Here is a 15,900-nt window from a genome sequence, read left to right as displayed (position 1 = left end):
ACAGGGTGCATTTCAGCAGTCAATTACTAAAGGATATGAGGATGGAAACTGAAATGTTATGTCATTATTTACTGACATAAATCCTTGGATCATCACCAGGATTTACCAGACAAATACAAATAAATTGTGGAATTGAACAAAAGTATTGTCCAAACATTCGGATATTCTGTGAAAACCCTGGCAGTGGAGAAGTATGCTCAGAACCCCTTAGTGCAATAAATCCGGACCAAGCCTGACAAAGTGGGGGGACAAAGGCCTGAAAATATGCCAGTAGATAAGCTGAGAAAGTTGATGTAGTAATACTGCATATCCTAACATATATTGACTAATATATCACAATTCCAGGACTTAATTGCTTCTCATTAGTTCATGACCTCAATCTCCACATCATCCCAATGATGTGTCAGGGATACACAACAGTTATCGGGACCAGACCAAAGATATTGGCCAGACAACTGGACACCCTACGAATATGTAGACATAACACAACATTAGGAAAACTACACTGAACTACCGAGCAATGTCCAATCTACAATCAGACTGACATAATACTATCCAAGTCCAGCTCTGGGGCTGTACACATGCATTAGCAAATATAACAGGCTCTGCAGGGATGTAACACTAGTGGAAAACAGTCACTGGTGTGAAAGTGCATACCTCAAACAATTGCACCACATTCACATCGACACACCAGTAAGCAAACTGAACATGACTGTATAATGACTGTATGAGCAACAACATCCCGTTTGCCACTCACACATTACCCCTACATATACTACCCCAAGTCACAGTGTAGTGGGAATCTTGAGGTGTTATGGCACATGTCATAATCTGCATGTGCAAATATATACAGGTGACAGGGAACAAGAAACCGGAGCAGCATGCACAGTCAGATAGAAAGGGCCCATGACACTCACATGTACCCTCTCCCTACACAGCCCAAATAACATGTACACACTACACTGCTACACCATCCTGACAGTCTTTTAACAATAGGCAGACATACACAGACCTCTCAAATGTACAGTTGCCCACAAAATGTATAGGCACAGGACTCATATCTATGTCCATTTCCTTGTTACATGTCTAGGGGTCTATGACATCACTGGGATGGTAGCAGGAATGAATGCAATAAATAATGATACTACATACCTCTGAACCTTTTAGTGCATGACTTCTGGACAAAGCTTGACATAATTAAGGTTCAGAGGCCCAAACACAGGGGTATATTGGACATATTGCAGTTATAAATGTAGACAGTTGCTGGTGTTACTGACTTTGTTGTAACATATCTTTTCTGAGGGCTATGAAGTCAATAACACCAATGGATGTTAGCATTTACTGACTGCATTCCCCAGAGTATCCTACTGATTATCCAAGGAGAACAACTGTCTGGGAAACAGACCAAACATATGAGACAAGCATCTGGACAGTGTCTAGGCCTCTGGACAGTGTAGAGGTATCACCACAGTGGTATAACAGAATGGAAATCCCCTGGAAGCTGCCAAACATGTCACCCATCACCTTATGAAGTGCAGTAAGACCAACATGACACTCCCCCCACATCATCGCTGGGCAATTATCCATGTATATTCAAATATAGCATGCACTACAGAGATGGAACTGTAGTGAAAAGCAGAGAGTGGTTCAAAAATGTACACCCAAAAAGATTTGCACCACAGTCACAGCAACATACCAGTACCCAAAATGAGCTCTAGAGTAGAACAACTGTCTGAACAATCTTATCCTGATTGCCAGTCACACACTACACCAGCATATACCGGTCCAATTCATAGTGTAGTAGGAATCCTGTGGTGTTACAGGACATTTCACAGTCAGCTCCTACAAGCATACAGACCTGATAGACCACCAGCAGCTGTAGCAGCATGCAGAGTCAGATAAGTAAAGAATGTATGGCACTCACATCTGCTACTCTCCCTACTCAGCCCAACAAACATCTACACACAACACTGCTACACAATCTTGGCAGTCTGTTCATAATGGCCAGACATACATAACTGTCATATGTACAGATTTCCACAGAATTACCAGGGTGTGGAACCATAATCCTGGCCACCGCTGCATACCATGACCAGGAGTCTACCAGGTCATTGGCATGATAACTGTGCAGTTGGTAATTAATGATATGCCATACCTCTGCACCTTGTAGTGCAGGACATATGTACAACGCATGATGCACTTGTGGGACAGGGGGCTAGAAAGAGGGACATATCGCCCATAATGGTGTTACAAACTGAAAAAGTAGCTGGTGTTACACATGTTGTTGTAACATAACATCCCTGAAGAATATGATGTCTGGAACACCAATGTATGTCAACAGTTACTGACTACAGTCTTCACATTATCCTGCCGACCCCACAAAAACAGGTATTGTTCGAGGAACAGACCAAGCATAACAGGCAAACATCTGGTCAGTCTGTGGATAACATGTCCGTTGAGAGGTATGTCAGAGACATATCACTGTCAGATGTCAAGTCACCCAGTAAATGCATGTCAAGATGAACCCTGTCAATCTAGCAACCCTCCATTTGTATAACAGCACTAATGACATACAATCTGTACTCAATTCTGGAGCTTTGTCCTCCATGTTGTTGGGCTGTATCCACATGTCCTGTCCTGTGAGGTATTTCCACCTACTGTCTGTGAAGCTGTAGCCCCCACACCTCCGTAATGTCCCCCACACAGGCAAGGAAAGTGGGCAAGGCCTACATGAAGGGTGTCCCTTATGTTGGAACTAGCAGCAGTGCAAAGGCCCACACCACAATACTATGTGGGCACCTGCATAGTTTTATGGTCTCAGCAATACCTGACAGGACATCAGCCCCCTCAAGATAGGCTGAATGCCTGTGGTGGACAGCAGCAATACACAATTACCATCATAGGTGGAAATAATGATAGGATGGACCAAGATGGAAAAGGTTCCTCATTGGAAGCCACGTCACCTTGTTCTGCACAAGCAAATAAGGTCACAGGTAATTTACCCTAAGGCTGTCTTTGAGTGCAAACTGGAGACATCCACGAAGGCTAATCACTAGGCCTTCTAGATATGTGTCTGAAATTCCAGAGACAACACACATATCTGCTCTGTAGTGGTGGTCAGTAACACCACATACACATATGCCATGGCTATAGGCAACCGGCTGCAGACAGGAGAAGTGTAAACATCACCCTCTGTCTCCCCGTAGGTATTTATGTGCATTTACAGTACCTGTCCCCCTCCCCTCATGACAGGAAGCTGGTCTGTAATGCCCTCTCAAAGGCAACACATAGAGGTCTCCATAGGCATGATACCATTCCTGGCTGAATCCAACATGAACACAGGCATGGGCTCTCAGACCCATCCTGCAGTGTAGTCAACAATAGCCTGAGCACCGGTGTCATCCCATCTGCATAGAGGACAGACAGAAAGTTGATAGAAAACAGGTTATGCATTAGCATTAATGTTCAGAAGGATACAAGGCTGAAACTCAAATGTATGCCATTATGTCATGACAGCAGTCCTCGATGACATGGCCGAAAACCTCAATATTCTCCATTTAATATAGTAATATAATATTAATATCCAATAGATGATAAATAAAAATATACAGCTCAAATCCCCAAACCAAGATAGTGTAGTGGTCAGAGTCCCAGCTTTGCATGCAGGCATACACGGTTCAAGTAATACAATAGGCAATCCAAATTTACATGGGAAAGCAGTGTTAAAAGTGCTATGTTCATATTAAAATATGTGGAAAGTTATTTTTGTCACCCAGGGTAGTGTAGCTGGCATAAAATGGAAATAACATGTGAAAACACCCATGTATACATGTGTCCGATACAGTGTAGTTACACCCATTGCTACTGTAATGAAAGCACATACAGCCATGTCATGTAATGGAAATCATATACACTTACTAAATGAAGTCATTAGTGTAGTATATTATGAGAATGAACTGTGAGCAATGGTTAGCAATACTCAGTTATGCTTAGCAGGTTTAACAATACATTTCTGTTGTCATCACCCCTCTCTCTCTCTGGGGTTTGAGTGTCCAAATTCACCTCTAAATTCTGTACAAATGCACAGCTGTCGATGTATAAGAAATGGACAGCTATGGACCTTCTGTACACCCATCCTGCACATCTGTAGCTATCTTTCATATTGTTCTTCCCTCTGTGTGCCCCTTTTCCACCACTTTCCTATCACCTCTTTCTCTTTTAAAGAATTAGTGTGGGTGTAAGCGCAACAGAATTATCAGCACTGCCAGGTCTTGAACCCAGGACCCTGTACACAACAGTTAGACCAATGTACCACAGCACCATTTCAACTGCAAGGAGGGCTGATGCATTTTCCAACATATGCTCATTCAATAGTAGAGAAAAGTTTCTGTAGAATCAGTCAGGCTTCATATTTATACATATACACATGTATATATGTATGGAGATGCATATATATCGACAAATATATACATAATATAAATAGTGATATACATATAATACATATATATATATATATATATATATATATATATATATATATATATATATATATATTATATATATATGTGTGTGTGTGTATATAAAAAGAAACTATACATATATCAAAAACAATATATATATATATATATATATATATATATATATATATATATATATATATATATACTCATAACATGTAGTGGAGTCATACCTCAAAACCATACCTACCAACCCCTTACTGCAAGAAATCTGGCCTAAGGCTGTCCAAATGGGGGGACATTGGGACAAAACTAGGGACATATTTCAAATATTGCTCTTATAAATGTAGAATGTTGCCAGTGTGACAGTTTTTGTTTCAGCATACATGTTCTGAAGTATGTGAGTTCTGAAACTGAAATGTATGTTATCATTTACTGTCAGAAATCCTCAGATCATCACAGTGATTTACCAGGGATACGAAAATAATGCATCTGTGGAACAGACCAGAAATATGAGCAATAAACCTGCACATACTGCAACAATCCAGACAGTCCTGAGGTAGGCTCATAACCCCTTAGTGCAACAAACCTGGGCCAGGCCTGACAAAGTGGGGGGAGAAAGCCATGGAAATACAGACATATCTGAAATACTGGAGTAGATAAGCTGACACATTTGTTGCAGTAACACCCTCATGTCTGTCCTAACATATATTGACTAAAATAGCACAAGTCCAACACTCAATTACTTCCATTAGTTAGTTGCTGAAATCCTCACATCAACCTGCTGATGTGTCAGAAATACACAACACTTATGGAGGCCAGGTAACACTATGTCCTACAAATATCTGGACATAACATCACATTATGGAACCTACACATAGCTGCTAAGCATGTCACCAAGCACTGTCCAAACTACAGTCAGACTAACACAACATTAACCCAAAATGACTAGAGGGGATTACACATGTACTGACAATTATATCAGGCACTACAGTGATGTTACAGCACTGAAAAACAGACACTAGTGTGAAAGTGCATAACCACAACCAATTCAACCACAGTCACAGTGACATACCAGTAAGCCAAAGGAACAGTACAGTATGAGGACTGTGTGAACAAAAACATCTCAACATGTTTGCCACTCACACACTACCCCACATATACTGGCCCAATTCACAGTATACTATGATGCCTGACTGTGGCATGGGACATGTCTCAGTCTGCCCCTACAGATATATACAGCTGATAGACCACCAGAAACAGGAGCAGCATGAACAGGCAGACTGAGACATGTCCCATACTGTAGTCAGGCATCATAGTACACTGTGGTATGGGACATGTCTCAGTCTGCCCCTACAGACATATACAGCCGATAGACCACCAGAAACAGGAGCAGCATGAACAGGCAGATTGAAAAGGAGCCATAACACATACATCCACACCCCTCCCTACACAGGTCAAATAACATTGACACAATACACTGCTACACAGTCCTGACTGTCTGTCAACAATTGCCAGAAATACACAGACCTCTCAAATGTACAGAGTCCCACAAAATGTCCAGGCTTTCCTCTCATATATAAGGTCTCTTCCACATAACATGTCTGGCAGTCTGATACATCACTGGGATAATGTCAGGAATGTAGGCACTTAATAATCATATACCATACCTATCAACCTCTTACTGCATGACATCTGGACAAAGCCTGACATAATTGTGGGACAGAGGCCCAAAAACAGGAGCACATTTGAAATATTGCTGTTATAAACTGAGAATGTTGCTGTTGTAACAAGGTTAGTTGTTATGGGTCTATATTAGAACATCGAAGTTTCAAAACTTCGAATGTTCTAATATCGACCCCTATTCAGCGAAAGCTGAAAACATCGAACATACTATAATGTATACGACCTATCATCTATGTCACTGCAGACAGACCCAGATGCTATGGCCATAGGATCTGATGAGCAATATATCAGTACAGAAAGTCTTGTTGAGACATATATGTCACAGCTCTTATTTCCCATTCTTACATACCCCCTACTGCAGTCCATTACATGATTAATTGTTTGACATACCTATTTGTTTTATTCAAGTGTAGGTGGTTATGTCCTGCTTGGTTTTTATTTTTCTTTTAGCTGTTTCTTTCTCTCTCTCTCTCTCTCTCTCAAGGATATAGGGTGTACATCTGTTTTGCATAGGCAGCAGCTTGCCTTTTGTAGGTAATGTTCATGAGCAGCTGATGGCCTGTGCACCGATTGGTGTTCCCCACTTGATAATTGCATGCAGGACAGCTTTGTTGTTATTCATATAGCCAATGGCATGGCAACACACTCCTATCATTGAGTACGTCATGTGAGCATTGGCCCTTTTCCTTGCCAGTGAGGAGAACTTCATGGAGGTGTGTGAACAACAGCTTCATAGAGGATATTTGGAAATACCTCTTACAACCAAAACTGTGGAGACAGGCCAAATGAATGGGGGAGAATGTTCCAGGCATAGGGACAGAATATAAGTATTGCTGTAATACATTTGGATTAATGATATTCTGGACAGGGTTTGTGTGGACATGGAGTTCCTAGGTGATTTTAACTCTGACAGTATTATGTATTTGACATAACTCTCACCTGTAGGGGTATCAACAGAATGGCCAGTATTTGGACTTCCTCAGGCATTTTTTGTCTTTGGAAAATCAGTAGCATACTCTGGGGACTGCAATCAGCAACTGCTAACATCCATTTGTGTTTCTGACCTCATATCCCTCAGAAAAGATATGTTACAATGGGTCTATATTAGAACATCAAAGTTTCAAAACTTCAATGTTCTAATATCGATCCCTGTTCAGTGAAAGGTGAAAATATCGAAGCAACAGAAAACTGAATTTCTTCCTAGGGAAAGAATTCGGTTGTCTGTTTCTGTTGCTTTGGTATTTTCAGCTCTGTGGTGGAAAATTATGGGTCAGGTTCAGGTAAGTGTGCGATTGAGTGTGGGTTAGGTTAGTTAGGGTTAGGGTGCGGGTTAGGTATGTGTGCAATTGTGTGGACGTGAGGGTTAGGGCGGGGTAGGTGAGTTAGGGTTAGGGTGTGGGTGAGGTGAGTGTGCGATAGTGACGGTCCTTAGGGTTGGGTTTGGGTTAAGGTAAGTGGATAGTTAGTGATGTGTGTGTATAGTTTAGTGTAGAGTTAGGTGTAAGATTTTAGGTGTATGTGTGTGGATTGCTGTTTGTTTGGTGTGCTTGTGTTGTATGTGTTTTGGAACAGCAATTTTTTTTTTTTAATGGTAGGTGTGCACCCAAGAAAACTGAATGCTGTAATTAAATCAAAAGGTGCTTCAACAAAGTATTAGTTTAAGGGTGTGCACAAACAACAAAGTATTAGTTTAAGGTGTTCACACTTATGCAACCAGTGTATTGTACGTTTTTAGATTTTTCCCCTAATAGATTTGTTTGTTTTTCAGTTGAATTGTACAGGTTATAGGTCACATTAAAGGTGGGAAAAGCTTTGAAATGATTTACTGTGGTCTCATTTTGTTGTATATCACAAAAATCTGGCATTTTAAAAGGGGCGAGTAAACTTTTTATTTCCACTGTGTGTATGTGTGTATATATATATATATATATATATATATATATATATATATATATATATATATATATATATATATATATATATATAAATATATATATATATATATATATACACACACACACACACACACACACACACACACACACACACACACACACACGTGTGTGTGTGTGTGTGTGTGTGTGTTTATATATGAAAAATGTGTTGGAGAGGTGAGTTGTGTCTACTGCAGTAACAGTATAATATAGGTGGGTTCGTGAGATGTATGTCTACAGGATCACACTGGATTATTTTCTGCATGTGCAAGTCTAAAAGGCAGTATATTGCATTTTCTATAGACAGATACAGTACATTTTACACCTTCTAGAAGTTTGGTACTGAGGCAGTTTTATTCCTGTTTTGCACAAGTATTTTAAAATGCATTCACGTTTCCCAGCTATGCACTGTACTGTACTGGTTAGTAGTGCTTACACAGTACCACAGATATATATAGCATTTGGTCCTGACCTGTGCTTACTGCCTGTGAGGATTCTGCATTATCTACTTGCATCTGTATGGGTTCGCTTGGGTTCTCCAGTTTCCAGTCCCTCTTAAAAAAAAAAAAACTAGGATAAATAACTCTGTTCCCCTACCACATGTAGTATTCTTAACATCTATATGTAAAATACATACAGAATTCACACTTGCTAACAAATAAATCAATAGATGTGGAATAAACTATTACAATATTCCCCTACCTTATGCAATCCTCTTACCATCTACATTTATTTTATTAATTAGAACACTCTACACAATTCAGATTTGTTTTCTAGTCTCAAAATGGTTATCTAGTTTCAGTTCTTGAGCTTTGCTTAACATCTCCTCCACTCTTGGGGTGAATGTCTTGAGATCCATGTTTTAAACATACAACAGCTTGAGCATGGCTATGAGTAAAAGCCTCATCTAAATCCTGTAGGTTATAAAGGAAGTGCTGGAAATGACTGTCATGTTGCTGATGACATATGATTTGCTGGCTTTGAAAATGACATTATTCCACAGTAAGTGTGTTGTAGCAGATTGCAAAACGTTGCTGAGCTCCCAAAACTGAAATTAAGAACTCTTTTCTCATCTTAAAATAGACTGTAAACTCCAACAAGTTGGAACACTAGGGTCTATATTATATCCTCGAACGCTTAAAAAAATGAACGCTGATTGATCGAACTTATTTTCGCAAAACTGCAAAATATCGAAGCAGCAGAAACTCAATTTTTTTCCTAGGGAAAGAATTTGGTTGTCCGTTTCTGCTGCTTCGGTATTTTCAGTGTTATGGTGGAAAGTTACCGGTTGGATTCAGGTAAGTGTGCGATTGTGTGGATGTGAGTGTTAGGGTGAGTTAGGGTTAGGGCTCGGGTTAGGTGTGTGTGCGATTGAGTGGACATGAGGGTTAGGGCAGATTTTAGTAAGTTAGGGTTAGGGAGCAGGTGAGGTGAGTGTGCGATAGTGATGGACCTTAGGGTTTGGGTTTGAGTTAAGGTAAGTGGGTAGTTAGTGGTGTGTGCATAGTTTAGTGTAGGGTTAGGTATCAGATTTTAGGTGTATGTGTGTGGATTTCTGTTTGTTTGGTGTGCTTGTGTTGTGTGTATGCGTTTTGGATCAGCAATTTTTTTCCCTGGGAAAAAAATCGCTGATCTGACAGTTCAAGATTGTAAGCTTTCGCTTAATATTTCTGGGTTACACACAAAACCGGTTGCTAATGCTTTCTAAGTAACATAGATATATATACCTTCCAGTAATTACTTCTACAACATACACTGCTACATTTCTTAGCAACATGTCACACAAAGTCTCTGCAGTTGTTCAACATAGACACAATATCTTATTCACGCCAGTGCATGCCTCTTTCATGAAAAACAAACTACATGAAAGCAAGCAGATACTGGTCATATATCCAAAATCAGAACAATGGTTGTGCATGTAATTATTTCATGTTACTGGAAAACACAAGCAGAAAGTGATGGGATCAAAATTGCATCCTTTGTGTCACTAAAGGTTAGTATCAAGTAAAATCTGACCATGGCTGCACTTGTATAGATGTTCTGAGTGGAACTAGACATCCTATGCTTAGACCAATAACATTACTTACATATGGAATTTTATTAAAAATAGCCAATTTCAATTTAAAGCAAAGTCTTCAGGAACACAAATGTACAATTAAAGAAGTTTGCAAAACAGCTACAGATTATTTAAAATCAAACTTATTTTATTCATGTATTTTAAATATTTGTGACCCACACAGTGCTGACAATTGAAAATTAGAGCTAATAATTCTTAATTGGCTTACTTGTATTGGATGGGCAGGGCTCATTAAGATCCTATCAGAATTAAATATATTACCATTCCAAGGAAAGTTGTCACTCTAATTATACTGTATATACAGAAGAGAGGGTGGGCTACAGCAGAGATAGGAGGCTAGGGCACAAGTAACTATATGGAGGACAGTCATGGTAGGCAAATTGCTCTAGGGCAGATTTCAACAATACAGATGCAGAGGTGTGCCAAAGACCACAGCAGGAAGAACAGTAGCTACCAATGTGTACACATGCCAGGTTTCCATTAGGGACACAGGAAAAGTGAGCAAATAAAAATTGAGCTTCAGAAATATGGTCCCCATCAAAGAAGTTGTGATACTGTCACACAACTTTATAATACAAATGTTACTACAAATGTATGTAGGAGCATGCTAGGAGAATTACAGGGTGGTTCAATGAGAGTAAATGAACATATATACTTGCATAGTGCATGCAGTGGCGGCTGGTGACTTCAAATCACAGGGGGGCTGCAGGAGACGCTGAATGGGCGGGGTCAAAGGGAAGGGGTGTGGTCAACCATAAAGGGGAGGAGCTATGCACAAAACCACAAAAAAACTAACTTTAATTAAATACGCTGCCCTGGGTGGCAAACCATCATTATGAAAGTCCAATCAAGACAAAAATAAGTGTAGAAGAATAAAAATATTTCAATGCATTGGCTGCATGACAGCTTACTTAATATCTAGATGGAAACAAAAGGTTGTGAGGCATGAAAAAATAAATTACTTTTTAAATACATTACTGGAATGCCAGTCAAAATCAAGTATAAGAAAACCAGAAGCACTCAACTCAAACTACTTCTCCTTGCACTGCAGTTCTAATTATAATATATTCAGCTTTATTAAAGTACCAAGCAACATGCTGAAAGTAGAAATCTATGTGATGCCCCCACTTGTAAAAATGTTTCTTATCCAAAAAAGACCTGCTGCCTGACAACGCTTCATGGGGAAAACATGATAAAAGTAAAAAATGAAAAGCAAACAAGAAACAAGCTCAAGATACATTGCTTAAAGGATTACTGTACAGGTTATGGACCACACATGATTGGCATTCTGTTTAGTTTACGGGTAAAGCCTGTAGAGATGACTGGAAGTCTCCAACAAGTGTAATGAGCTTTTTAAAATAATGGAATCCTGTCCTTTAATACCCAAGGCTTATACATTATCTAGTCAAGTATTCTCTGCATGGCAACAACAGAAAGGCTTTCAATGTTGGCAATTCTTTAACAGTATGCTTATTAAAGCTTACTTGCATCTTACGATGTCAGACAAGCTTACCTTATGGTCATTAAAGCATTGCTACTTAAACACAGAGCAACAGGCACTTTGAGTAATAAGCATAAATCAACAGTACAAAAATATGACAGAAACCAGACCATTCTGCAAAATCAAGGACAGATGAAAAGCCACTGTAGTACTTATGCAGTGTGTCCTCCCCATCCAAGGTAGATACAACTACTCCTTGCCTTGCTTGGACACATCCAGAGTCACTACATGGGGAGTGGGGTGCAACAAGCATGTCACAATTTGAAATCTCTCTGGCTGACTGTGATGGCCCTGACACATTTGTCATACCTCTCAACTTCAAGAGCAAGAAATCTGGACAAAGCCATACACAGAAGTGGGACAAAGGCACAACAAGAAGGACAATTTTTAAATATTGCTCTAATAAACTTAGAAAGATAATAGAATAGGTCTTGCATTAGTATGAATTTTCTGAAGGGTATAAAATCTGAAACTCAAATGTCTGTCATTTTCTAACTTCAGTCTTTAGTGATTTGTCACTAATTTGCCAAAAACACAATTTTATGAAAAATGGACCAAAAATGTGATGCAAAAATATAAAATAGACACACAATACAGCTTCTACCTGTCAAAGAAGGGACACTTTAATATTAGTACTGCTACCTTGAGCAGCTGACAAAATAAAAGAATCTACATGCATTTCAAGTAATCTATAACTTTGATTATTACAGTTATTTCTTAATTGTAAACCCTCCATGTTTTCTTCCAAAATTGCTATTTTATGGAGGGATTATTAGGGGAAGAGCAACATTTTGAGCCAAAAATTGGGGACAGTTGAGAGGTTGGCTATGCCTAATTCTATAAAGCAATTTATTTGCATGTACCTCTCAACCTGTTAATGCAGTAAATCTGAACAAGGCCAAATATATTGGGGCACATATAAACAGTACTAAAAATTGCTCTTGTATAAATTGAGACAGTTGATAGAACGGCTCTTACTTTAACATGCATTTTTATGAAGGTTATGAAGTCTGAAACTTATTATTTAGTGACTTCTGGCAAATCATTTAGGAATTAAAACTACAAATTTTATGAACAACAAACCAAAAATAAGAAGCAAAAATCTATTCATTCTTTGAAAATCTGGACAGTTGGGAGGTATAGTTCAGCTGGGCCTGTCTGAGTTTGCTGCCCTTCCCGACAAAATAATGGTTGAACTGGAGCCTCTGCAGCCATTCCAATTAACCATTACTTGGCTATTTCACTCCATTTACCATAAACACTAATGTGCATACTGCTTTACTTCAATGATTGGACTTCATTTGAAAGTTTTATTTTGTATTTTACAGCACAAACATTAAGTAATCTGTTAAACAAAGCAATGCAGTCTCACAATGAAAACTTAGCATTAAAACTTCTCTGCCCTTGAAACTCACATTCATTGAAACAGCATTGAAACCCACATTCAAAGAAAATACATTTTGCCAGTGGCAGATAAAGATTAATTTTGGGCTGTTTTCAATCATAGGCCCCTTGCATATGAAACATACATGTGCTCTTTGATACACCTTCCTCATTGTACTAAAATTATATTCCTTGTACAATACAGTACACTTGTTAGAGGGTGTTTTAAATTTGTTTTGAACATTTTTCCAGTAAGCAATGAAACAAAACATATGCACCCATAATGGCAAAACTGCCCAGTTGAGAACATTTATCATAAAAAGTCTACTCAGACTTCCACAGTCCACCATTATTAGTAAATATACACAATTCTACAGTCCACCATTATTAGTAAATATGCACAATTCCACAGTCCACCATTATTAGTAAATATGCACAATTCTACAGTCCACCATTATCAGTAAATATGCACAATTCTACAGTGCACCTTTATCAGTAAATATGCACAATTCTACAGTCCATATTCAGTGAATTCAGTTCTTGCCATAGCTGTCAACCTTAGCACAAAAACCTGGGCCAAGCCAATAATGGGAGAATACAGTCCCAAAAATAGGGACAAATTTAAAATATTCATCTTATAAACTTAGAAAATTGCTAGAAAAAAAGGTTGTGCTACTATGTATTCTGAAGAACATGAAGTTTGAAATTCAAATGCCGGTCAATTCTACTGCGGACAGAACAAAAACAATTTTCAGCAGAGACGCAGGGATTAATACTGCAGACACATCTTTGTAAAATGGCAGGGCATCAGAGCAAATCCACACAAACACAAGCAGGAGATGCAGACTCCAAACAGAAGCCACCCCAACCAAGAATCAAACCAGAAAACCTATAGCTGTGAGGCAACAATACTACCACCACACCATCAATTATGCAAGGAATTAAACATTCAGAAACCTGAAGTCTGAAATTCAAATGCCTGTCAATTTTACTGCGGACAGAACAAAACCAATTTTCAGCAGGGATTAAAACTGCAGACACGTCTTTGTAAAATGGCAGGGCACCAGAGCAAATCCACACAAACACATGGAGGAGATGCAGACTCCACACAGAAGCCACCCCAACCAAGAATCAAACCAGAAAACCTATAGCTGTGAGGCAACAATACTACCACTGCACCATCAAATCTGCAAGGAATTAAACATTCAGAAACCTGAAGTCTGAAATTCAAATGCCTGTCAATTTTACTGCGGACAGAACAAAAACAATTTTCAGCAGAGATGCAGGGATTAATACTGCAGACACGTCTTTGCAAAATGGCAGGGCACCAGAGCAAATCCACACAAATACAGGGAAGAGATGCAGACAGAAGCCACCCCAACCAAGAATCAAACCAGAAAACCTATAGTTGTGAGGTAACAATACTATCACTGCACCATCAATTATACAAGGAATTAAACATTCAGAAACCTGAAGTCTGAAATTCAAATGCCTGTCAATTTTACTGCGGACAGAACACAAACAATTTTCATCAGAGACGAGGGATTAAAACTGCAGACACATCTTTGTAAAATGGCAGGGCACCAGAGCAAATCCACACAAACACAGGCAGGAGATGCAGACTCCAAACAGAAGCCACCCCAACCAAGAATCAAACCAGAAAACCTATAGCTGTGAGGCAACAATACTACCACCGCACCATCAATTATGCAAGGAATTAAACATTCAGAAACCTGAAGTCTGAAATTCAAATGCCTGTCAATTTTACTGCGGACAGAACAAAACCAATTTTCAGCAGGGATTAAAACTGCAGACACGTCTTTGTAAAATGGCAGGGCACCAGAGCAAATCCACACAAACACATGGAGGAGATGCAGACTCCACACAGAAGCCACCCCAACCAAGAATCAAACCAGAAAACCTATAGCTGTGAGGCAACAATACTACCACTGCACCATCAAATCTGCAAGAAATTAAACATTCAGAAACCTGAAGTCTGAAATTCAAATGCCTGTCAATTTTACTGCGGACAGAACAAAAACAATTTTCAGCAGAGATGCAGGGATTAATACTGCAGACACGTCTTTGTAAAATGGCAGGGCACCAGAGCAAATCCACACAAATACAGGGAGGAGATGCAGACAGAAGCCACCCCAACCAAGAATCAAACCAGAAAACCTATAGTTGTGAGGTAATAATACTATCACTGCACCATCAATTATACAAGGAGTTAAACATTCAGAAACCTGAAGTCTGAAATTCAAATGCCTGTCAATTTTACTGCGGACAGAACAAAAACAATTTTCAGCAGAGACGAGGGATTAAAACTGCAGACACATCTTTGTAAAATGGCAGGGCACCAGAGCAAATCCACACAAACACAGGCAGGAGATGCAGACTCCAAACAGAAGCCACCCCAACCAAGAATCAAACCAGAAAACCTATAGTTGTGAGGCAACAATACTACCACCGCACCATCAATTATGCAAGGAATTAAACATTCAGAAACCTGAAGTCTGAAATTCAAATGCCTGTCAATTTTACTGCGCACAGAACAAAACCAATTTTCAGCAGGGATTAAAACTGCAGACACGTCTTTGTAAAATGGCAGGGCACCAGAGCAAATCCACACAAACACATGGAGGAGATGCAGACTCCACACAGAAGCCACCCCAACCAAGAATCAAACCAGAAAACCTATAGCTGTGAGGCAACAATACTACCACTGCACCATCAAATACGCAAGGAATTAAACATTCAGAAACCCTTAAGTCTGAAATTCAAATGCCTATCAATTTTATTTAACATTTTTAATCAGGACAGTCTGACTTGGAACAAATAAACAAATTTTCAGCAGAGGCC

The sequence above is a fragment of the Protopterus annectens genome, chromosome 1.part1, assembly GCF_019279795.1.
Source record: "Protopterus annectens isolate FY-2018-M chromosome 1.part1, PAN1.0, whole genome shotgun sequence".
NCBI classification, from domain to species: domain Eukaryota; kingdom Metazoa; phylum Chordata; order Ceratodontiformes; family Protopteridae; genus Protopterus; species Protopterus annectens.
Note: the sequence above shows the minus strand (reverse complement) of the source record.